Source organism: Miniopterus schreibersii (genome assembly GCF_964146895.1).
Source record: "Miniopterus schreibersii genome assembly, chromosome: 4".
Lineage (NCBI taxonomy): Eukaryota > Metazoa > Chordata > Mammalia > Chiroptera > Miniopteridae > Miniopterus > Miniopterus schreibersii.
The window spans coordinates 93043520-93068387 of NC_138105.1; the positions used below are offsets into that span (position 1 = coordinate 93043520).

General features: G+C 46.7%; 1 protein-coding gene across 1 annotated transcript in view; it reads left to right on the forward strand.

Annotated features, from left to right (window-relative positions):
• LOC308556049 (teneurin-2-like) overlaps window positions 1–24868 on the forward strand; it is a 339816-nt gene that overhangs the window by 244862 nt on the left and 70086 nt on the right. The gene's annotated exons all lie outside the window — the stretch shown is intronic.

Below are 24868 nucleotides of genomic sequence, written 5' to 3' on the forward strand. Positions count from 1 at the left end.
AGAAACCACCAACAAAAAGGAAAGGGAGTCACTGTATGGAGAACATGTTTGCCAACAACAGGTCTGATAAAGAGTTAAGATCCAAAATGTATAAGGAACTCATGCAACTTAACACAAGGTAGATTCTTTAATGTCTTGGTTTTGCTTCCTCTGAGACATTTCGTACAATTTGCTTGGCTGAATGAGAAAAAGAAAGGACATTTTCTCTAGGAAGCATTAAACAGTGAGTGGTTTGCGCTGCTAGAGATCAGCTGGTGCGGTGAATCTGGCTCGCGAGCTTCCGAGGATCACAGTGGACGCGCAGAAACACGGAGGGGAAGCGCGGATTCAGGAGCAGCTGCCTCCTGGGGACCGTTGCCACCTGAGAGTCGCCTCAGCCAGAGTCTTCCAACAGCTCAGGGAGAAAGCCATCGCGTCGGAACCATCTTTAGCGCCGCATGCACAGCTAAAGGCTCTTCCCCTCTGTGCTCCAAGTGGAGATGAAACGGGACCCCTCAGTGACGTGGGGGGCCGGGGTCACCCCTGCAGCCAGCAGCCTGCTTCCCAGGCTGGGTGGATGCCGTCCTCCGTCTGGCCGCCCGCTGACCGCCCTTGGACGGTGCACCTGCAAGTGTCTGCTGGGCTTGGGAAACGGAGGACTCCTCCTCTCGTGGAGGCTACATTACAAACAAACAAAAACAAACAAACAAAAAAACCAAAAATACCCCCAAAAAATTAAATAAGAGGAGGAAGCAGAAGCCCAACAATAAATGGGAGAAAATTAACTAGCTTGTTAGAGAAGTGAAGACTGCTGCGGGGGAAGTCGTAAGAAAGGGGATCTGATGGGCAGTGGGGAGTGAGTGTTGCAGTTGGAGGCGGGACCCAGGGCCCCCCTGTTGGGGCAGCGTGAGCTGGGGCCCGGCTGCTGGGAAGGGGCCAAGGAGGCGCCACACCCGGCTGTGGGGACAGACCCTGCTGGGAAGGGGAACAGCGAGGGCTCAGGCACAGTGTGGGCCTGTCCTCGGCGGCTCGAGGACCAGAACGGAGCCCCTTGTGTTGCGAGCGGAGTCAATGGGGCTGAAGGTGTGAGAACAGAAGATGCCCGATGGGTTATTTCCTCACAGGTAATGGGACCTAGTTTAGATGCCACCCCGAGTGTGATAAATGACTTGTACCTACGGAGGATTCGTTTACTCTTGTTCCGTGGGGTTAAGTATTCTCCACTACCGAAAGTTTTGTCTAGTGTCTCGAGCTCTGCAGTCAAGCCCTTAGTTCCCAAGTCTGTCAAATTGCAAGAGAAACGGAGACTCATAAAAAGAATTTTAATAAGATTTATTGACGCTTGCAAATCGCAAGCTCTTGAGTGGCGAAGCTTGTTTCTTTGTAATGCCCTTTACACTTAGGATAAAGAGTGAAATCTTTTCTTTCCCTAGATGACTATAATGAAGATTTTTATTTAATGTATCAGAAATTACACCATGCTGAAGGGCCCATTTCCAAAGGGTGATTGCTAAAAACCATGTTCTTTCTTGAAGGCGTGTTTCTCATTCAGAAGCACTTATCGTGGCCGGAACGAATTAAATGGTTAAGGGAATTGGTGCTAATTGGGACTGATGAGCTCACTGTAGACTCCTGTTTCCCTTTTCTTCTTGGTATCTTTTCTCTGAGTATTATGGCCACCTTTGGAATTTATTATAAATTCTTTCTTCTTTTGGAAAACATAGATTTCAATTATATGCTGCTTTGATTTTTACAGCTACGTTTGTTTGATGTTTGTCTACTTAGGAGAAGTAAAAGTTTTGAAAGAACAAGAAGCATTAGACTATTTCAGTTAAGGTATGAAATCTCCAACTTGAAACCAAAAAACCCTTCATTGTTGATTTGAACAGAACAGTGGCTCCGAGGTGCGTGTGTTCGAAAGCTGAGGTTTGGTGTGATTTCACTTGTATTTTTACCTTGCGCTCTGGCTGGTCATCGTGAGATGCACAGTGAGGCCACTGGGACGCATGCTCCCGCTGTTTTTTTTCTCTTGGTATTGTTTGGAGCTTGGGATTATTAAAGAGATGTTTGGAAACAGTGAGTTTTTGATGGCGGCTCCTAAAGTGCGTTGGGGAGCCTGGCGAGGCTGTGATCGCTGTTTCACTACACGCTCTTCACGCCCATTCATCATGCATTTTGGGGCTTTGGCGTCGGCCTTGAGCTAACTGGCGCCCACCCTGTGAGTGATGAAGTGGCTTTGGTGACGTTTTCTGGAGCCAGCCCGCTTGCGTTGCATGAACTGCGAGCTAGAAAGCGAGACACTGTCTGTCCGGTGCGGGTGCTCCCACGGTCCCTGGCACGAAGGCAGCCGGCGGGGAGGGTCAGGAACTCTTGATGAGGGTGACATTAAAGCTTGGAGGAATACGTGGGAGCTCTCCAGTCGTTACCCCCGAGAGAAATACACTCCACTCGTCTAGCCGAGCTTCATCGCGAGGAGCGGGCCCGACGGGCGCCTCCCGATAGAGCCAAGGAGGTGGGGGAAGCGCCAGAGCCTCTCTGCCGGCGCCCGCCTCCTGGTGGTGAAGGTGGTAGATGTTTGCGGAAGATGCAGTTGGCACTAAAATGAAAGTATCGCATTAACCTCGGAGTGTAACGCGATGTAAGGCCCGTTAGTCAGACTCGTGTGGGGGAATCAGTGCAGTTCATTCCCTGGCCTTTTGCCCCCCCTCCGCCACGGGGCTCAGGGGGCCACGCGCATCTCCACGTGCTGCTTAATCCAACACGTGGGGGTGCAAGCGAGCGGGGGGAGCACAGTCCGCGTAGACTGCTGTACTTAGTGGAGAGGTAGCCAGGAAGGGAAGGGGAAATTAGGGAAAGAGAGAACCAGGGCCAGGCGAGGCGTTTGGAGGACTTCAGGGAAATGGGAAAAGAGAGAAGCCGGTAGGTGGCGTGAGACTTGGGGGCGGTCGAGGGCCTTAGGAAGCTTTGTTCACTGAAGACCATGGGCCCAGTGTCCCTGCAGCTCCCCTGTAGGTGCAGACGTCTCAGTGAAGGTACCTGCATTTTTCTGCAACACCCTTGGGGTTAAAATTCTGCTTCTTTCTCACGCATTGCCACGCTGAGAGGGAGTCTTTCCCTTTGACAGGAGTTTAGGTCGAGACTTTGATGGACGAGCTTAAAGCACTATATCAATAAATTAGATTATACGGATAAAACAGAACAAGCAAAAACGATAATACATCCTCCCCCTATGTCCCCACCATAAAATGAGACCCTGCCTTATACAGTGGTGGGTGGGCAAAGGTAGGTTTACAGTTGGGAGCCTGTGAAACAGAGTTTATTCGTGTTGTATTATTTGCTTATTGCTGTTGTTTATTAATACGATTAACCTGCTTTTGCCCACCCCCGTGAATGCCTTGTCACCCGCGCTTTCTTGTAGATGCATTTGCAGGCCGGAACATTTCACTGTATTCCACTGGAAGCTTGCCAGGTGAGGCAGGGTGGGAGCTGATGAACTCAGCCTCCTGTATTGGACAGCCAGTTGTTTCCAAACACCTGGATCCTAATAAACAGGACTGTAACAAGTATTTGTTTAGCTAAACTTTCTGGTATATACTAATTTGTTTTGCTGGGACAAGAAATGATGAGAAATAAGTCATTCGGAAAGAACAGAATCAAATAAGCGGTATCTAATATTTTCTGGAACTGAAATGTCCAATTAACTGAGGCCAAGCAAAGAAAGGATCCAGGTAACAAAAAAGTGAAGAGCTTCAGCACAGGAAAATATAAAAGTTAAACAAAGAAAACTTAGAAAAGTATAACAAGGTAAACCAAGGAAGGGTTCCCAGAACTGGCTGGATGTCTCGGTTGGTTGGAGCATCATCTCACACACCAAAAGGTTGTGGGCACATACAGGAGGCAACCCATCTATGTTTCTCTCTCACATGGATCTCTCTCTCTCTCTCTCTCTCTCTCTCTCTTTCTTTCTCTCTGTTTCTCCCTCTCTAAAACCAATATACATATCTATGGGTGAAGATTAAAAAAAAGGAAGTGTTCCCCAGAATCTGTACTATCGCTGGAGCAGTGAGATGTAAATACACCGTAAGTGGAAACACACTCAGTGCCCATGAACGTAAAGTAGCATAGTAACTAAAACATGTAAGAATGAGACAAAGGAGCGAGGAAAGGTTCCGATAAGGGCGGGAGTTATGATCCATGGGTCTCAAATTTTATATGAGAATGGATTCCAAAGACTATACAGTCACGTGTCAAAAGATGAAGACTCATGGTTTAAAGCTAAGGAATCCTGAAGCCACGGCGAGGTGAAGAGAGATACAGACCTACCTGCTTTCCGTAGTTCATAGAACAAGAAGCAGAATCGCCTTTGAAACTTGATACTGTTTTAAGAAGAGAAGGGGAAATAAGTCATTTACTAATGGTAATTTGGAGAGAGTTTGTTTTATGTTTTCTTTGTAGGTAAAAATCTGCTTTCTTTTTTGGTATATATGATGCATGGTCCATATCAGTTAGAAATGTGTTCAGCTGTAAGCAAAAACGATAAAAAATGCATTAAGGCTTGACTGCAAGAAGAATGTTCTAGACCAGTGGTTCTTAAACTTCAGTGGCACCAGAATCACCCGAAGGGCCTGTTGAACAAGAGCGCTGGGTCCTAGCCCCGGTGTTTCTGCCACGAATGGCCTGGGATAGGACTGATAATTTGTGTTTCTAACAAACTCACAGGTGATACTGATGCTACTGGTCCAGGGACCATGCCTCCTGAGATGTGCTAGAGATGTCGGAGACCGATTCAGAAACGTAGCGTCAGCAGAGGTCAAGCAGGTCATGGAAATGGCGAAATGGGCTTGAGTCAGACAATAGGAAACACTGAAAACTAGAGATCTGGGGACACAAATCCCTGCTGACAGGGGACAGCAGCCACCGCTCTTCTGCGGATTGTCTCTCATGGGTTCAGCGTTGCTGGATGATCTGATTTCTAAAGAATAGCTGGAAATATACATTTCCTGTGTAATTTCTCAATTTGCATATGTTGAACACTAGCTAAAATATGATTTAAATAACATGTGAGTCAAGTAAATGTGTCCTCACCCTGGATGTGGCCATATGGGTCACCTCTTTAAAATCTGCCCGATGACTAAAGGCCCCTGTCCCCCCACACCATCACTCCCCCACCGTCCATGACTCGGACCTGCGTGCGCGTCTGCATTGACTGAACGCTGCTGCTGGTACTTTCGCAGCGCTTCCTGTAGCTACGATCTTCAGTAGCTCGTACATCTAATTTTGGTAACAACATTAAAAGAAAGGGCAGCTTTACGATTCTGTTTATGGCCACCTGTCATTGATCCTTTTACATTTTTTTTTCTCTGTTCCTACCTCCTGGCCCCTTAAATGTTTTGAACAGGAAAGTCGGGCCGGTAGCCTCGTTGCATGGGATAAACGTGAGGCATTATAAATGCCTAAAAGATAACACTCTCCTGCCTTCAAAGTCCCCTGTGCCGGTCCAGTGAAGAGCTGGCACCACTTTGGAAACAAAGACGAAGAGAGCCTACCGATCTGCAGGACCCGTGTTCTCAGCCTTCAATTTCTCAGCCTTGAATCGGTTACCATGTGCTAACTATCTGGTCACCTACAGATTGGGAAATGAACCAGCACCAAAATACACCAAGGAACCTTGTCAACACTTTAGATAAGAGAGTAAAATAAGTCTCTGGTCAGCGTATCCATCTTCATTAATGCTTCCTAGCATGGTTTTTGGTTTTTTTTTTCTTTTTGGCTATGACTAGCAAGTGTCATCTAGTTATAAGAGGCCATTATACAAAATCATTAAAACATGCTTAACTGTACTGTGTTAATTATGCATTGATAAATTATTCTTTATTTCTTCATTAACTGGATTGTAGCAGTAGAATTAGCATTGTTTGTTCCTTTTTGGAAGGAAAAAAAATATTAATATTAAAAAAAAAAAAATGAAAATTCCAGAAACTTAATGTTATGGAATGACAGTTTTAATTTGATTTTTAAAATCCTATTTGCTGCTCCCCTCAGCTATAAAAGTTGAACCACTATGTCACTGTAATTACATCGGCTGTTTATCTCTCCTTCCGTGGCTCCGTCGAGCTCTGCGCCGCAAACAGGGCTGGCATTCGGCTGAATCGAGATACCTAAGGGATCTTACTCAATCTTCTGCTAAATTGGATCTAATAATATAATTTAAATTTCTTCTAGTTTCAGTCTCTGCTTTTCAATCATTTCATTACAAAGCAACAAACAAGTCAGTAAATGCGTGCGGAGCCCTGTGGTGGGCGCTGCGGAAGGCAGGGAGGCGGTCCAGATTCACGCACGCCTGTCGCCTCGTAGTGTTGACAGTTTATCACAAAGTCAGACATCTATATAATCAGCGCAGAGTGTCATGTAGGCATCGATGGGGGCGTGCAGAGGCAATATTAGCGTTAGAAAGGGAAGTGCTTCTGGCCAGACTGTTCAGTGAGATGTGAGCCTGGCCTCAAGTGCTAAGAACCACCACGGTAATGGCCCAAACCACAGCGCGCCCGACAGTTACTCGGCCCGGGGCGCTGGCTGTGAGAGCTTTCCGTTCGCTAGTCCTAGGATTGTCCCATGTCACAGACGCGAGAACAGGGAGGAGCCCGTGACGTCAGGGCTTCGTGAAGTGTGGCCCACGACCAGAAGCATCAGAGTCACCGGGGAACGTCCTGCGCCCCCCTCATCCCAGACTCGCTGAGCGCAAAGTGCTGAGGACGGGACAGCGGTGTGTTCTGACCGGCTTCCCAGGTGACCCTGAGGTTCGCTGGACTTCAAGAAGCTCAGCCTTTGGTAAAGAGAGGAAAGGTGGCAGAAAGCATGACATAGGGGCTGTGATGCTCGGCCCTTGGTCCCGTCTTTGCCGCTTAATGCGTGTGTGACAGTGAACATGTCGTTAACGTCTTTAAAGTTCTCACAGTTTTGCAGCTTACCTGTTTAACCTCCTGACGGAGCGTCTGTTGCTATGACTCCAAATGGTCCTGCATATTTTATAAATATATGCGTCGTCAGTGTGTGCTCGCTAAATTAAGTTGTTTGACTCTAAGCGTGTTTCTCCAAGAGCTGCTGAAGGTTGACCATCAGGAACATATATTTCTGGAGGAAAATACAAGATGAAAGCCGGTTTGGCAACTTGAGAAAACAGGTGTTTACATCTTTACCATCTGTAAGTTGGGACGACACTTTTGTAGTCCCCCCGTCTTGCTGTTCTGAGCTTTCGGTGAGGTCATGCACATAAAACCCTTAGCACAGGTCCTGATACAACGTCAGCTTCTAATAAATGACAGCTTTTGTGATAGTGATGCCATCACTGTTGTCATCATCATCATCATCACCGTCAGGCCCGTCCAGGTGAAGAGAGAAGCGTGAATTAAGGCCAGGAGGGAGCAGATGGTTTCCTAACAGGAGGTAAAGGGGACCATGTCTCTCTTGAGTGGCAAAAGCAAGTCACAAATAATGAGTTGAAACAGTAAGGCCTCAATATTTATAACCCTCAAAACACGTCTTGATTAACCTTACCCCACAGAAGCGTGTGTGTGTGTGTGTGTGTGTGTGTACACGCATGCCCACATGTGCATGCACTTTCCGCCAACATGCATGGGTATAATCTACCCTGAAGTTGTTCTGCGCCTTGTTTTTGTTACCCTGTAATTGCTCTAATTTGAAAGACAGGGGCTGCATCTCCCTGGAATAGACGGCCAAGTCCCGGGGACCCCTGTCTCTGTAATGTTCCCCAGGGAGCGTCACACAGCCCCTGTCCGGGAGTCACACGTGAGCATCAGACTTTGGGCCAGTGGCCAAAGGTTTCTCATCTTTAAAATGGGAATGGTATTCAATTCCAGGTTGGTTTTGTTTGTGTGTGTGTGTGTGTTTTTTTTTTTAAGGAGGTTTATTGAGATATTTAATTTAATTTTAAAATTTAGAATATGGTTACCTTTGGGTGAGAACTGGAAGAAATAATGTAAGAAAAGTGTTTTGTCACTGCCTGAAATGTGAGAAGTTCTCAGTAATAATCGCTCTTTTTTCCTTTATTTTTAATTTTTATTTTTTTTTATATCTTTATTGATTTCAGAGAGAGGAAAGGAGAGGGAGAGAGAGAGACAGAAACATCAATGATGAGAGAGTCATTGACCGAGCCCACAACCCGGGCATGTGCCCTGACCGGGAATCGAACCCCAATCGCCTGCATCCTAGGTCGACGCTCAACCGCTGAGCCACGCCCGGCCGGGCTCCTTTATTTATTTTTTCTTTCCTTTTTATGTTCTTTCTCTTTCTCTTTTTCCTTATGTATTTTCTTTCTTTTGGTGCCCAGTGAGTTACAGAGGCCCCGTCCGGGCCTGTGAAACTCCCACACGGTGCGATGAGGCAGGAGGCAACCGTGAATAACTGCCAGTTATTTCCGTCAGTTTTCCGGCCGACCCGGCGTGCGCCCTGGCGGGGGGTGGGCGGAGGCCCGGGCAGAGTGGGGGAGGCCGGGTGGGGGGCAGGACACGGGGTTGCTGCAGCCCCGGCCATGAGGGCTATAAAAGAAGATGCAGTTTTCTGGTCTCAAATGCCCGCCCTGGAAGATAATCCCAGGAGCTTTTCAAGTACCCAGCAAGGCCACGGGTTCCCCGAGCCTGCAGATGTTTAAACGCGCTCCCGCTGTAGTCCAGTTGCGTTACTTCGGGCGAGTCGTGTTCGCTCCCCGCGGCCCCTGGCTGAGTAGCGGGCCGGCGGCTGAAGCAGCGCAGCCCTGCAGCGCGGGGGGCGCTTACCCTGCCGGGCGCCGTGAGGACGCATCCGACCAACAGCCGGTCTTGCTCCTTACAGCCTGGCGAAGGGGAGGCGATGGTTCTAATTTTGCAGAGGAGGGAAGAAAAACTGGGACAGGCTAAGAGTTTTGCTCAGGTGTGAACGGCTCGCAGGAGTTCAAGCTGGAATTCAGAGCCGTTGTGGACTCAGAGGCTGAGACTCTTCACTCTTACCCAAGGGGGGGAAGCAGACAGAAGCCAAGAACTAAGAGTGTCTCCGCCTCAGCCTAGCATTCTGTGGATCCCACCCACCCGTGGATTTTTACATATCCTGCTTGGATTTTCATCTACATTCTGACAATTTTCCATATGCTAAAAATCATGAATTTTTCCTCCATCCTCTCTCTCTAATGTGAAAATATTTCTGTGATGCCCTTTTACATGGCAGCCTTCGCCGTTCTGGTGTCTGCTCCCCTGATTTATAAAACACTTAGGAACGCTACGCCATTCCGCTCGTTCCAAGGAAAAGTAAAATCGTGTTTTCTTAGTTTGTGCTGCATATATGGTGGCTGGGACTAGGTCAAACACAGGATTCCTAGCAGCCAGGGTGCTTATTTTAGACGGAAAATGGAAAGCCTCGCGCTCTCCCAAAGGCTGATTTGGATGAAGGATTGCTTTGAAAAAGAAGGCTGTGTTTTTATATTTTAGATATTGTTGTTTATTTTGCAGAAGGAGGGGAAAGATTGATATTTGGCTCTAGGGCCAGAATAGAAGTGCCAAGCTCGCGAGCACATGCTCCTGGCCCTGGGGGCCATGCTCTCTCCCACCTGCACCCACCTGCTCAGCCTCTCTTGTTTTGTAAACCCTGGTGCAGTAGACAAGATGGGGCTCGCTTGAAATAATTTGGCTGTTGCCGCACACGGAAATCTATTCATGAGTGATTTAGGAAACGTGACGGCTGAGTAGTGTGTGTTTTGCTCCCCAGCTCTGGGCTGTTTTCCGAGGAGTATGTCACATCCTTCTGTCCCCTCCGGCAGCTGCAGAGGGACACAAGCGGGCACTGGGGCCAGGGTTAGGAATCCCCGCGCTGCAGAACCTTCCCACAGTTGACCCAGCGGGCACCGAGTCAGGCGTTTCTACCTGGATGTCTCCCCCCTGCAGTGAGAGCCACACTTCTGTCACCGGGCCACATGCCTTTTTCTGTCGGAAGAATATTATCTCTTCAGCAGTTTGTGCATCCTGGGTGTGTCATGTGCCGACGTTTGCTTAGCAAGGCAAAGCGGCAGACTTGTGAGCATCATCAAATTGTACCCAGGCATCTGGATGCCCGGGGTGTGCAAGGCCGGGCAGAAAGTGCGTTACATGGCTGTTGCACCCTAAGATTTCACTCTCTGAAAAGGCTAACTCTTATGGGAGCCAAGCGCACAGGAAAATGAAGACTTTCCTGAGGAGTGGAAGCCACCGTGTGGGTAAACAAAGGGAAGGGTGGGCATGAGCCCATTTTGAAGGCATTTTGCTAGTAGGTGCTGGGCTGTGGGGACCGCAGCGTGGGTGACGGAGTTATCAAGTAATTTTACTTTATGTACATTCAGGCAGTAGCTGCTTGGGGTGAGCTTTCTGGGTTCCAGATATGTGAAACTCGCTCCAGCTGGTTTAAGCGGAAATGGGAAATTTATTCTCAGGGTGTAGGACTGACTCTGTGAATCCAACTGCAGGATTATACCCAGGCCTGGAAGGTGCTAGAAGTAGGGATTGAAAATTGCACCAACCCCAAGTGTCATCTCTGTGCCACGGCTTTACTGTGTCACTCTGCAAACTGGCTCTCCCTCCATGCAGGCTGCAGGCGCACCTGCTGGAGGACAGTGGCTGTCAGTCTGTCCCTCGTCTCCTAATGTCTCCGCGGTCCTGGACAAGACACTCTGGCCCAGCTCGGGCCATGTGCTCACTCTGGTTCCCGTCACAATGCAGGGGCGGGGATTGGAGGACTTTGACGCTAGACTCGCTATTTGATCTTAATCAGGGTAATGACATTGGGATGGACTTAATCTGGGCTTGGGTCTGGCTTCTGTGGGGTGGTGAGATCCTTGGAGCAGAGTTCACGGCTCACTCATTTTCCATCCACTGCGCTTCACACAGTCCTTGCGTCTCGGGAGGTGACGGCCAGCGCTTGCAAAGTGACTGAATGAAGCCAGGTCCCCTTTCCTACTCCAACCAACTGAGCCTCTCCTTTCTGCATCTCTTTATTACAATGGTCACTTGTCATGATTGTGAAATTACTAATTGCCACTAATTATCTGAAGGAGAGGTGCACAATTCCCCTAGAATGAATTTTCATTCAAATTTAGTGGGGGTTTTTGTTTGTTTGTTTGTTTTTTATCAAATCACAGAAAAACCCTCGGGGAGGGTGGAAAGCGGGTTAACGCAGAAAGAGAGGTCATGGGATGTACCTTGATTAAGAGCTGGAAAATCATACTTTCGTTTATGAAGTGACTGCCTGCTGGAGATAAAATTTAGTTTTCCAAAATTTAGATAATAGCGAGGGGCCGCTGAATGTAGAGCACTTTCTAAGTTCTCAGAATCCGAGGTCCCTTTAGACGTGTCGTTGGGGAGCAAGAGCATACGGGGAAGAGAGACGAGAGGCTCCGGGTTCCTGGGCGACATCTGGATCGAAGACCAGGCATCTGCCTTCACATCCAGCCTCTGCTGCTTTTATGCGATTTTCAGCCACGTTTCTCTATTTTATTCCTCATTTGCAAAATGGGGGCGGGGGGACTGAGATAAAATAGGTGTGTCGTCTAGAGAGAGAGTAAACGTGAAATCCTTAGCATGATGCAGCCATTGGCTCATTTTCATTCATTTCAATAAAAGGTTTCAGATGCCCGGGTACGTAGGTGATTGATATCTTGGGGATAAAACTCATGCCAGACCTGAAGGTGGGGAGGTCCCATAGCACGCGAGTCGCCTTTCATAAGTAGGGACCGTCCAGTCCCATCTGCGCTCGCTTCGGCTGTGGCTTATCGGAAACACGTTCCTTTACTGGTTTACCGCTCGATATATTTGAGCGTCTCCTCTGCTCCGTGTCATCAACCAATCCCGCCGGCCAAATTAACCTGTTACTTTTTAAAATCCTGCTGTTGCCATAAAGTGTTATGAAGTCGCACTGTTGCCCTCATAGAATGTCGCATGTTACCCCGCTGGCGAGTCCGGGAGGGTCCCTGACAGATTCTGACGGACGCTGGATTTCCTGTGGGTGCCCTACTTTGGTTGGCACGTCCCTTATCCTTGGGCCATTAGCCGTGGGTCCCAACACCCCCGACTATTTAGGGTTTCTAGCAACCTCTTTAGAGGCCCAATATGGATTCATCAAGCCTGGGTTTCTTTCCCCGGTTCCGGTGTTTAAAGAGTGTCTGTCTCTTGAAAGCAGGGCTCTGATGGCTTCTTTGGGTCCTTTCTTTCCCCCGCAAGGATGACCCTGCGTTTTTATTCCCAGAGGCGAGGAAGCAGCCAGGTCCGCCTTCCAGGCAGCCGTGTGGAGCAGAATCGCTGCGCGGCGTGCGGGGTGCTGGTAGTTGCTTTGGGAGGTGATGTTCCCCTCTCAAAGCTCAGAAGCTACGTCTGTGTCCTGGGCAGGTCATCACAGCTGTCCCCAGCAGAGGCTTTTCCCGGCCCGCGCCGGAGGGTTGGCACTGCTGGAGCATTGGATGCCATATGAGAGAGCAGAGGGTCGCAGGCAAGTGGGAGAGACTCATTTCCTTGGGCCTCCGAGTGATTACAGCATTATGTTTCTGGTGAATGGCAGTGCTAATGGCTGTAAAAATATAATGATATACCTTGAGGGATCATTAGGAAATGCAGGGATGCAAGTGCATAATCTTGCGATTGATGTTATTGAGTTATTTTTAAATGCACGTGGAAATGTTGTATTGGGCTCTTGCATTTTCTAACCTTCGTATCACCTATTGATGTACCACCAAAATACAATAGTCCACGCAGGCTACAAAGGGCCCTTTTAATAACGTTTATCTAAATGAATTCTTAAGGTGTTACCCAGTGTCTTGCTCCTTAGTTGTTTTGTTGTTGATTTTTAGATACTTCTATTTTTAGACATATTGAGGTATAATTAGCCAATGAAATTGTAACCTGTTTAAAGTGTACATCATGGTGATTCTACACATGTAGACGTTGTGAAAGGATTCCTTCACCTAGTTAATTAACACATCCACCTAAATACCCCTCTTAGCCACAATTAATACGAACTGCTTTCTGGGGGGTTGTGTTCTGCTAGATCTTAAAGCTTGAACCCTCGACATGTCGGTCACTTGGTAAATGAATTATTGTCTTCTATCTCATACATGCAAAATAAGATAGGGATATTAAAACAGGACGTGATATGAAAAATAAATCAGTGCTTCTAATAGTCACAGACAGATCTCAATGCCAGGAAATAATTAGCAAAATATCAATTAGTAGGGACATTCAGGCAAGACCTAAACACATATTGTGCATAAAGGTTAAATTTCAAACTATTGTTGCAAGAGTGGTTAATTTACAGGTCTACCTTCTCAACAGAAGCAGAGCTTTGACTTGCAGCCCAAGGAAATGTATCAGTTTTATATCAGCAGCCTCCTAAATGCAATCAAGGTCCTCTAGTTGCAGTGTACTAGTCAGTGGGCCCACCAGCTCCCGTGAATGTCTCGTGTTAATTCAACATTTAAGGTCTTTTTCCTCTCCTGGGAGGTCCTTGGTGAGCCAGGTTATTTTCAAGCTAATAATTGGCCAGCATTCCAAACGTCTTGCTTTGGGTTGTCCCCTGTTTACATCAGGGACGGTTGGCATCCTGAGGCCAGAGGGTCAAATCAAGCCGTCTGGCTCATCTTTGTAAGTCAAGCTTTTGGGGATGCGGACAGGCGTGTTCACGAGGCGTCTCATCCGGCTGCTTCCGAGCTACCGTGAGAGTTGAGCGGTTGAGCAACAGACCCTAAGACGTAGAAGAAACTTACTTCCCAGGTCTTCACAGACGTGTTTGTTGACTCTTGACCTATCGCCATGCCAGGTCTCAGCGCGCACGGTCCAAAACAGAAAGATATTTAAAGAGTAGCCCATTGATTCTGACTTCATGGCCTGTCAGTGACTAGTTCCTATCTTTTGAGTACTCTTGTAAGAATAATTTTCCAAGCAGTCACCAATGCTTATATTTCCTAGTTAAGGAAACAGAGGCTCTCATGAAAGAGAACACGGATACTGTATTTGTTTGACAAAACAGGAGCAAACATATTACAGAATTCCTATAAAACTTCTTATGTGAGCCCTGAAAATTAACAGTAGACTTGAAAAATATGCTCAGGACAGTTAAATACTCAGAAAGACAAAAATGACCTAAGGCTTTTAAAAAATTTCTCCCCCCCCCTTCTCTCTCCCTCTCTTTGCCTCTGACACCTCTGTGTAAGTGCACAGGTCTTTCTCACGCAGCTGTACCCAGTGCTCCTCAAGGCACCTCTCTGCCAGCTCCTGGAATAGGTTGCTGGCAAGAGACAAGGCCCCTGCCTTCAAGGAGCATCTCAGCCGTCACTGAAGGAAACCTTCAGTGAGCATTATCTGCTTTCTCATCACAGTAAAATAGATTTCTCATCAGAGTAAAAAGAATAGAACACGCTGAGCCCATACTCACCTGCACATGCAAGGAAACTCACAGCTCAGATGAGGAATGCAGATCATGCTATATGCCTGCGTTAGGTGGGCATGGAGCACAGAGGCAGGTCGCCCTGCTCTGAAGGTCTCCAGTGAATCCCCCATTCGTTCTCTTTCCCCCTCTCTGGATGCGCCTCTTTTCTAGCCACCCGCCCCGACCTGTCTAAATTTCCCTGCTTCCAGCCCCTGCACTTAACTCCTCTCAGGAGACCTTCCTACGTCTCTGTTGTGCAAAGTAATGTAGACCCGTCCCAGCCCCTCAGCTCCAACATCTCCACATCTGACATTTAGTTCCTGCAAACAACAGAATCTCCAGTCAGCAGCATCCACCTTTCTGGACAGATTGTGAGCTAATTATAAACAACCCATCCTTCTCATGTGATTTTCTCCGTATCATATGTGTTATTTCTATGATGCACTTAATAGTTCCTATTTGAAATACAGGGCAAAATGCACATGATTTGCAAAAGGACGGATGATATTAGAGCTTCTCTGTTTCAGATTTTCCATGTTAATGGAACTGCTTCCTGCGGCACAGGAGGAATTCTAAATGGGGACATTGGTATCTGTGTGTCTGTCCAAACACAGTGCTTCCACACTAACCTTCTAGAGGACAGGAGTGCAGCGCCCTAGCAGATCTTACTTGGAATAGTGGTACTTTACTTGTACTTTGGGGATCACTTAAGTAACAGCTCCAGCAACTTTTTTTTTTTTTTTTTTTAATATATCTTTATTGATTTCAGAGAGAGGAAAGGAGAGAGGGAGAGAGAGAGAGAAACATCAATGATGAGTCACTGATGGAGCCCACAACCTGGGCATGTGCCCTGACCGGGAATTAAACCCTGATCGCCTGGATCCTAGGTCGACGCTCAACCGCTGAGCCACGCCTGGCCGGGCACAGCAACTTTTTTTAAAACTAATTAATTAATTAATTTTTAAAATTATCTTTATTGATTTCAGCGAGAGGAAGGGAGAGGGAGAGAGTTAGAAACATCAATGATGAGAGAGTCATTGATCGGCTGCCTCCTGCACGCCCCTGACTGGGGATGGAGCCCAAAGTCCAGGCATGTGCCCTGACCCGGAATCGAACCCAGATCAAACCCAGATCTCCTGGATCCTAGGTCGATGCTCAACCTCTGAGCCACGCCAGCCGGCCTACAGCAACCTTTAATGGCCAGACGTTCTTCACGGTTGACGGTGGTGAGGAGGGTGGTGGTGCGTCCATCGTGGTTTGAGTACTATCTGTTCCTAGGAGATGCACTTACCCCATTCTGACATCCTCACATTAACCTTTCAAAAGAGGCATCTTCTCCTCATTTCCCAGATGTGGAGACTGAGGCCACCCCTCTCAACTCTTCATGGGAGGCCGCATAACGTCAGTCCCCTTCGTGTCCCTCACCGCTGGTGTATCAGAGGCACTTGCCTCTGCTGCTCCGTGCACTGGAAGGTTTCTATTGAATCTGTCCGGAGCGGGATGTGGTTAGTGACCCTCACACAGCCACCGCACTGGACCGAGGGCCTGGGTTCTCAGGCAGTTACAAATTCAGTGACCCAGAGGGACATGACAAAGTGTTCTGAGACTGCCCTTTTCTCTGAGTGACCATTTTTGAAACGAAGGCGGGCCTGGAGTCAGACGTCTCAGCCCCAATCTCAGCATGGACACTTACCACGTGCGTGGACTTAGCCAGTCACTTAGCCTCCCTGGGCCTCCATCTCCCCGCCTCCGAAGCACGTGTAGGGACCGGTGTTGCAGGGGTGTGTCATTAGCGGTCACTTGCCCAAGGAGCCCAGCCCCAGGCCTGCCGCGCGGGAGGCATTCAGCCGTGGGCGCCGGCCTGGACAGAGATGTGGACGTGGGTGTTTTGCCGAGAAGCCTGTGGTCCCACGGCCCTGCCCCCTCTGCCGGTCTCCCGCGTCTCCCGCTTCGTGCGCCAGAAGGCCGCCCTCAGTGGGGGGGGGAAGGCGCTGAGCTCCCTCCATCAGTGGGCTTCGGGGCCGCAGGCTCGCCGCTGCCTCCCTGAGCCCTGCGTGGGGGGCTGTCTTCCCCTTTGGGTAACTCGGCCAGGGCCTCAGCTACAGCCATCTGCTCGGCTCCTGCTCCCGGGAAGCACGAGGAAAATGGGAGGCGAGCGGAGGGGCCCGTGTGCGGGGACGGTGGGGCTCAGGAGGCGGAGGCTTCGGTAAACTTCCACGTGTCGTTCTGAAATTTTAGCAGGAGGTGTAACCATGTCGGCTTCTGGAATGTTAAACAGTTTAGGCTGGAAAGGGAAGAAAAGGCGTGGAATTAGACTAAACAGCAACCTGACATAGACTTTTGGCTTTTCATTGCCATTCAAACAAGAATGTATGCGAACACACAAGCTGGCACTCTGATGGCAAATATCTAGACGCGTAGGGTGCACTTTGCGCAGTGGTGGCCCTTGTTCAACGGGGCTGCTGGCACACGGACGTGTCCTCACATTTCACGGTCCATGAAATCCACAGGCAGCGGACCCGGGTCCACTCTCATCATTTCCTGTGCAGATGGCTCCAGGGACCCCAACAGGTCCTAAAGGCTCTGAAGCTGGAGAGCAGGATACGGTTGTGAATGTACTTCTCCGTTTTGGCTCCGGACATTAACCGGAGTCGGCTTTTTATCCCCAGACATATCAATATAACAACAGGGAGCAGAAAGCGAACCGCCTCTGACCTCTTACTTACTAGCGCATTAAATTACGGGGCACTGTCTTCCACTTTTGTAGATCTTAAACCAGATTTTCCTTGGCCCACCCAGAGGCCACAGGGATATTCTGTCTCTCGGTATTTTGTTCAGACTTGCTCTTGAATGTTGCTGAGAGGAGAAACTGGAAATCTTCGGGTTCACGCACTGGTTCCCACGCTATGTCCATCGGAGCCTGACTTGAGGGTCGGGGGCTGCCAGGTGGGTGAGACTCCAATTCCTCCTGCCCCTTTCCAGCTTCTCTCTTACCTGGGGGGTCCTGTATTGCGCTTTATTTGGTGCTGATTTTAAAATAAACCGCTTTAATGGGAGCGCTCCAGCACACAGGAGAGGAATCTGTGAATGGGCTGTTTTTCGGTTGACTTCGCGTTTCCACTTTTGCTAAGAGGCAGAATTAGCAGAGCAGTTAAGGATACAGGGACCATGCCTTCCCCATCACATCTTTTAAAACGTGGCAACATGGCACCTGCAGTATTTAAGAAGCAAGTAGGCGGTCCAATTAACATGCTATCAGAAGAAAGAAGCATATTCCACGGGGGCTTTCGGATTGAGCTTTTAAAAAGTCTGTATTTTTAACTATAAACATGCGCAGGTAATGAAACTTTTTATTGGATTTCTGAAATATCTGTGACATCAGCTCCAATCAGGAAACAAGAACAGTTCCTGATTCGCAGGTACTGACTCTCCCGCACTCCCTTCTAGACAAGCTTCTCTGGTGATTCTCATCATTTGAACTGGGGAGGGGGGGTCACATTGATCTGTGTCCAGAATGGACGGAGTCCCAGGCCGTTTGGGTATCTGGAGATGGCTGGCTTCCCTGGCACCAAACTTCCCAAAGGAGCACAGGCCCTTCATAAGATATACATACTCCAGCCCAGTGGAAGGATGCCCGGGGGTGGTCAAAGATCGCTGATGAGGGAGAGGCCGGCCTGGGCAACTAATCGGCTGCAGTGTGATGGTAACCAAAACAGCTCTCCGTGTGGATGCGCCCAAAATTAACCTCCGCATCGTTCAGGCGCCTATTTATACACGCAAACAGGTCCGCTCACGGGTAGAGCGGCACACACACGCATCTCCAATGGGCTGTCGGTGATTAACAAGCCAGCCCCCTGAAGTAGCAGGGCCATCTGAGACGGTGACAGTGAGCAGTGTCACAGCTCACAGGATCAGTTAATTAGACAAAGGCTCGCGGGCAGGATCTCTGTAGTCTGTGCTGCTACAGCGACGGAACCCACTCAGGCAACTGATGAAAAAAGCAGCGTGAACACCCTCCGAGAGCGGAGCTGTGGCGTGGAGCAGAAGCCCCCGCGCAGCGGCCACGGGCGGGCAGAGGCGCTGCGCCCGGTGATTGCCGTTCGTCGGTGCCCGGAAAGGCCGGGGCTTGGGGAAAAGGTTGACAGTCCTGGTTACCATCTTTCCCGCCGCTTCAAGGCAACTTTAATTACTTTGTAGATTCCGCCTCTAGACTAGCATCTCCCCACGTGAATTGTTGACCTTCGCTTTCAAGGACTAGTATGCAGAGCGCTGTGCCCGTAGTAGGCAATAAACACGATTTATTAGACAAAGGATGGGTAGTTAACCCTGTTAGGACAAAGGCCAGCAAGTTATTATTTTAGAATTGTCTTAAGAAAAATACGTTGGCGGGTGCTGCCGCTCATGTTGTAACTGGCCTTTTGCGATCTTTACCAGGGGCCCAACAGTATATATTTTTTCCCTTTTTACCAAAAGTCACAAATATAATGAGCTATGTTGGCCAAGCAAGGGGTTCAAATAAGTGAAACTGACTGTCTATAAAATCGAAAGGAGTAAAATAATAGTAATAATAAAGTCGAGCGCATGCCGAGCCCACAATTGCGAGCGACCTCCCAGATCAGGCGAACGTCCCGCAGTAGCCTCCAGTCGTCTTCAGCCAGTGACAACATCTTGCAAAACCGTAGCTCAGTGTCACACGCAGGATGCGACATTGACGCAGCCAAGGCACAGGGCATTTCCATCACCACAGGGCTTCTGGTGTCGTCCATTTACGGCCACACTCACTTCCCTTACGCCCTCATGCCCTTGATCTGTAGTCGTTTCTATAATCTTCTCATTTCAAGAATGTCATATAAAAGGAGCATAGGGCGTGTAACCTTCGGGGTGGGCTTTCTCACTGAGCATGACCCTCTGGGTGTTCATCCTGGTTTTTATGTACATCAGTAGTTCATTCCTTTTTATTGCAGAGCAGTATCTCATGTCCTGGGTGTACCAGAGCATTGTTGAACCAAGTCACTCATGGAAGGATATCTGCGTTGTTTCCCGTTTGGTGCTATTATGAATAAACATTCTGCTACAAACATTTGTGAACAGATTTTTGTTTTTATTTCTCTTGGAAAAATGCCCAGGAGGGCAATTACTGAATTATAAGGCAGTTGTACATTTAGTTTTTTTTTTTTTTTTTTAAACTGCTGAACTGTTTTCCAAAGTGGCTGTGCCATTTTATACCTGGGGCAGCAAAGTGTGAGTGGTCTACTTTTCCACGCCCATGCCAGTACTTAGTGCTGTTTTTATAATCATCATTAATTATTATCATTTTCATTATTATTTTAGTCATTCTGGCAGTCCGTAGTAATATCTCATTGTGGCTTTAATTTGCATTTCTCTAATGGCTAATGATGGGGAACATCTTTTTATGTGTTGTTTGCCATGTGTATGTCCTATTTGATGACATGTCACTTCTTGCCTTTTGCCTGTTTTTAAATTGTATTGCTTTGTTGTTGTTGTCTTACAGGTGAGTTTTGAAAATATTTATATATTCTTGATATCTGTCCTTTATCTGATGTGTGGTTTGCAAACAGCTTCTCTCAGGCTATGGATTGTTTCTTCATCTTTTAACAGGATCTTTGGCAGAGCAATTTCTCACACATTTTTATGTTATATTTTCACTTTCCTTCGCTTTAATGTATATTTTGATTTTGTTTGGACCTACTTCTTTTACCCGTGAATTATTTAGAAAGTGTTGTTTAGTTTTCAAGTATCTGAGATTTTTCTCTCTTTCTGCAATTGGTTTGTTTGAGTTTGATTCTGCTGTGGTAAGAGAACATACTCTGTCTGATTTCAATTCTTTTAAAAATTTTGACGTTTGTTTTGTTCCAGATGATGGCCTGTCTTGGTATATGCCTCCCGGCCACTGAAGGAGAATACAACCTGCTGTGGTTGGGAGGAATAGTGGATAAATATTGAGTAGACCCTGTTGGTTGATGGCATTTGAGGATTCTTCTGTATTCTTCTTGATTTTCTGTCCAGTTTATTAATTTGGGGGACTCTGATATTGAAACCTCCAAAGATGATTGTGGATTTGTTTATTTTTCATTGTAGTCTATTCTTTTTTGTTTCACATATGTTGCAGCTCTGATTTTTTTGGTGCGTACATATTTAGAATTTCTATTTCTTGTTGGTGGATGATCCTTTCATTATCATGTAATGACCTCTCTGTTTCTGGTAATTTTCTTTCCCTATGAAGTCCACTTTATCTAATGTTAATTTAATCACTCCTGTTTTCTTTCTATTAATGTTTGCATCTTATACCTTTTTCATCAGTTTTACTCTCAACCTGCTGACATTGTTATATTTAAAGTGACTTTCTTAGTGACAGAATAGGTTTGGGTCATATATTTTAATCAACTCTGCAGATCTCTGTTTTTTAGTTTGTGTATTTAGACCACTTATATTTAATATAATTATTGCTATTTTATGAGTCTGACATTTTACTTTGTGTTTTCTGTTTGTTCTCTTGTTCTTCCTGTTTTTCATTTTATTATGTTCATCTTTCTACTTCCCTGTCAGTGATTCAACATTTTTGTTACATTATACTTACATATGTTATCACTGTTCACTGGTTTCATAATTTTACTGGTTCAAATGAAATGTGAAAACTTTCTCCCTTATGTCCCTTTACATTTCTCCGTTTATAATACAATTCCTTATATATGTCCTCTACATACATTTAGAACCTCATCGGACAGTGTTATAATTTTTACTTCAACCATCAAAAATAATTTGGAAAATGTAAAAAGAGAAACTCTATTGCATTTATTTATATTTTAGCTTGCCATGTTTTTCTTCTTCCAGATGTTCCAAGAATTTTCCCTTTATTGTTTCCTTTCTGTATTAGACAACAAATTTTTGGACCATTCTTTTAGGTAACTAATATTTGAACTGTCCTTCCTTCATCTGAGAATTTCTTGTTTTCCCCTTCATCTAGAAGGGCATTTTCACTGAATATAGGATGCTGGGTTGAAAGATCTTTTCTTTCAATGACTGAAAAGTATTTTGCCATTTCTTTCTGGTCTCCATGGTTTCTGATTCTGGATTTTACTTAAACCTTCTATGCTAGCTGGTTTCTTCTGACGCTACTCCGTCAGGAGAAGAGGCATCCCATCTCTTTATTGCTAGGCTGACAGAGAAGTCCAGGTTTCCCACTCAGTCTTTGTCAACACCCAAGTGCAGGGTGCTCCTGGTTAGGGGTGGGAGGGGTGGCTGTGGGAGCTCAGGCTCCTTACTAAGCCTCCACTATACCTCCCTGGGTGGAAGAGATAGGAATGAATACCTTATTAGTCCTCCCCAGGTGGCATCTACTGATACCAGTAACCACTACCAAGGAGCAAAAGGACTCATTACCACCAGGAGAGAGTGAAAGTCTTAACTTTCCATTAGGTCTCCTCCTGCACCACCCCCACAGAGAAGGAGAGGGGTACCTTGTTGGTACCCAGCGGGGTGGAAGGCCAGGCTCCTTAGGAGGGAGAGGATGGTCTCATTACTTTCTGGGAGGGACTGAAGTCCTGGCTCCGCTCTTAGCCTTCTCTGACGTCAGTGTGGTGGTGGCGGGAGTGCCCCACTGCTTCCTCAGCAGCATGGAAATTTAGGGTCCCCAGGTGGCATTTACTGGTGAGGATGGGCGTGGGGCTACAGTTCTTTCCATGTTGTTTGGCTAGAGTGAGGTGGCTACTATCTAAATGTTCCTCTTTTGTTAGGCTGGCCCTCTCATGGCATTCTGACTGGAGGGAGGCAGCTTTTGTTCTCTATGTCTATTGATGTTTCTAGGTTGCCGGTGTCTTTAGCTACGAATCTGGGATATATAGGGCAAAAAGAAATCCTGGGAACTCACCGCAGCGTTATTCCCTCAGTCCTGAGGGCCCTAGTTCTTCTGCCTCTTCTTTCCACCTTTCAGACTTTTCTTATGTTTGCTTTGCATACGCTGTCGAGGGTGTTTAGCTGGACTTATGGGGAGGTATAAGTAAAAGTGTGTTTATTCCATCTTTCTGGGAGCAGAAATTTCTGAACAGCCTAAAATTTAGTGATAAACTATAGATCCAGATTTTAAGATAATATTTCCTGGTTTGTCATTTTTTTAACATTGAAAAAAATTGAACAACAGGCAGGCTAAATGCAAAATGTCTGTAGGCTAATAACCTGTATATTCTGCACAGTTTCCTAGGAAATTAGCTTCTTGTGACTAAGATTTGTCATTTTTACCTCATTATATTAAAAAAAAAAAAATGTCTATCATTTGTCTGGGTGTGATTTTACTGACAAGCTTAACTGTCAAGGGCATAGCCAAGAAAGAGGAATTTAGCAGGAAAAGATCGCTGGGCAACCAAATTAGACATCCAAATGTCCAAACAGAAAAGTTCTGTACTTTACAACTAGATAATAAGCCTTCAGGCTTTTTAAATAAACCTGTAAATCAGAGCATGATTTAAAAAATAAAATAAAATCCCATACCCACATATAGAAAGTCAGCCTGCTTTCCAAAGCATGACGCAAATCAGAGGAGACAGGGTTTCATGAGTCAGGACCACTGAAAACATCAAGAAGTGAAAACTCACAGTGAAACAGGAGAGAGGAATATTATAAAATCTACTCAAAACACCCAACTTCCCCCCAAACTACATGAGGCTCCTGGTGTTGGTGCACAGTTTAAATACCTTCAGTAGGTGCTGAAGGTCTTCCTTTATTGGTGTGCAGTTGAAGTCCTGAGGTTTATAATTAAAACTTGGAGTTCAGGGATTTATAGTATCATCTCTGCCCTCTGTCTAATGCAGGTCTATAAACTACTTAGCTAAGAGGGAAAAAAAGCTTTTTTTAATCTTTCAGAGAAGAAGATAAAACGACTTCCAGTAGGCCACTACCACGTGTTAGACAGCCTACTGGGAGCTCTATCGTAGTATCTGTCTTAATTTTTACTCAAACTCTGTGAAGTAGATACTATTATTTTTCATTTTCACTGATTGAGAAATTGAGTTTGAAAGTCCAGGAGTAATTTTACTAGGGCTCTGGCTGATCCGTGGCCATGATGAGATGGGCATCCAGTCAAGACTTCAATGGCCCTGCTCGGAACCAGCCTGCAGTATGGATCCCAAGATGCTGAGATCACCTGTTGGAAATTATGGGAGATGGTTTTGGCATTCAGATTTCATTCTTGTTGAGACACTCGAACTAACTGCACAGAAAAACGGTTCCATGCCCACATTCACTATTTGTGTCCTCTAAGCAGGTCTTGGGATCGTGACTGGTAACTTTCAAAAGATGCTTCTCAATGTCCCGAGTCAGGAACTGTAGCCTCAGGGAAACCATTAGCTTTTTTTGCAGCAGCGTGGGTGCGCTTGGTGTTGTTTTCATCACCAAAGAGGATTGTCCATGAAAACAGGCAGTGTTTGATCAAGTGTACAAATGGTATAAATGAGCAGGGCTCCTGAGATGCAGAAGCACCTCGGGGGGGCAAGGACAGGGAGGGACTAACTTGGTGTCTGCTGTCCTGGGACAGATGCCGTCCACGTTGTGTGCATTCAGCCTGGTCCATTGGTCCACAAAGTACCCACGACAGGGTGGTAAATAACCAAAGAAGAGCAGAGGGGCTCAGACCTACATTTCTGCTCCCCAAGTAGTTCCTAACACACTGAGGAGTCAGCAACAGTAGCTTAGAGAAAAACCACTAACCTACCTCAGGGTCGTATTTTCCATTTTAATTAAAATCCTTATTTGTCCATTCTGTCCAGCCCCTGGCCCCGTAGCCCATGCTATTTTGCATGGCCCGTGAAATCAATAAGAGCCTATCATTTGGAACTTGCGGGCATCTAAGTGTCTCTGTGGCATTTGCTAAGCAGAAGGCTAGTGTTTTCTGAGCGATGCTGGGCATACACATCCAGGCCTAGCGTGTGGGCTCCCTGGTTGCCAGTTTGTACGTGAGTCTCCTTTCCGTCAGCTTTCCTGTTCCATTCAGGGCTCCTCTCTGTTTATCTTTGCTGCAGTGGTATCCCCGCAATGAGCAGGACAGCAGGGTTGGGCTCAGGTTGGTGATTGAGTTGTTGAACCAATTAGACCTCTTGTCAGCAAGCTCTCCAGCTGGCAGATGACTAGGAAGAAGAAGTGACCAGATTTGCAAAGGAGAGAAAACTGACTAGGAGTTTGCGGAAGGCTCATTAAAGAAATTGGAGGAAGACTGTTTGCACATCAAAAATGCCGGTCCCGGCCAGGCAACTGTATGGTAGTCAGGTTGACTTGGTATCATTGCAAAGCACTGGCAGCGTATATATTGCCTCATGTACTTTTATTTTTATTTTTGTTTTCCCCAACTCTTCTCTAGCAGAAAGAGAATATAATTAAAGACAGATAAAATCAGTTTTGCTTTCAACTGCTGCATAGTAAGATCTTGCTTTAGAATGACAGACTTACCGTG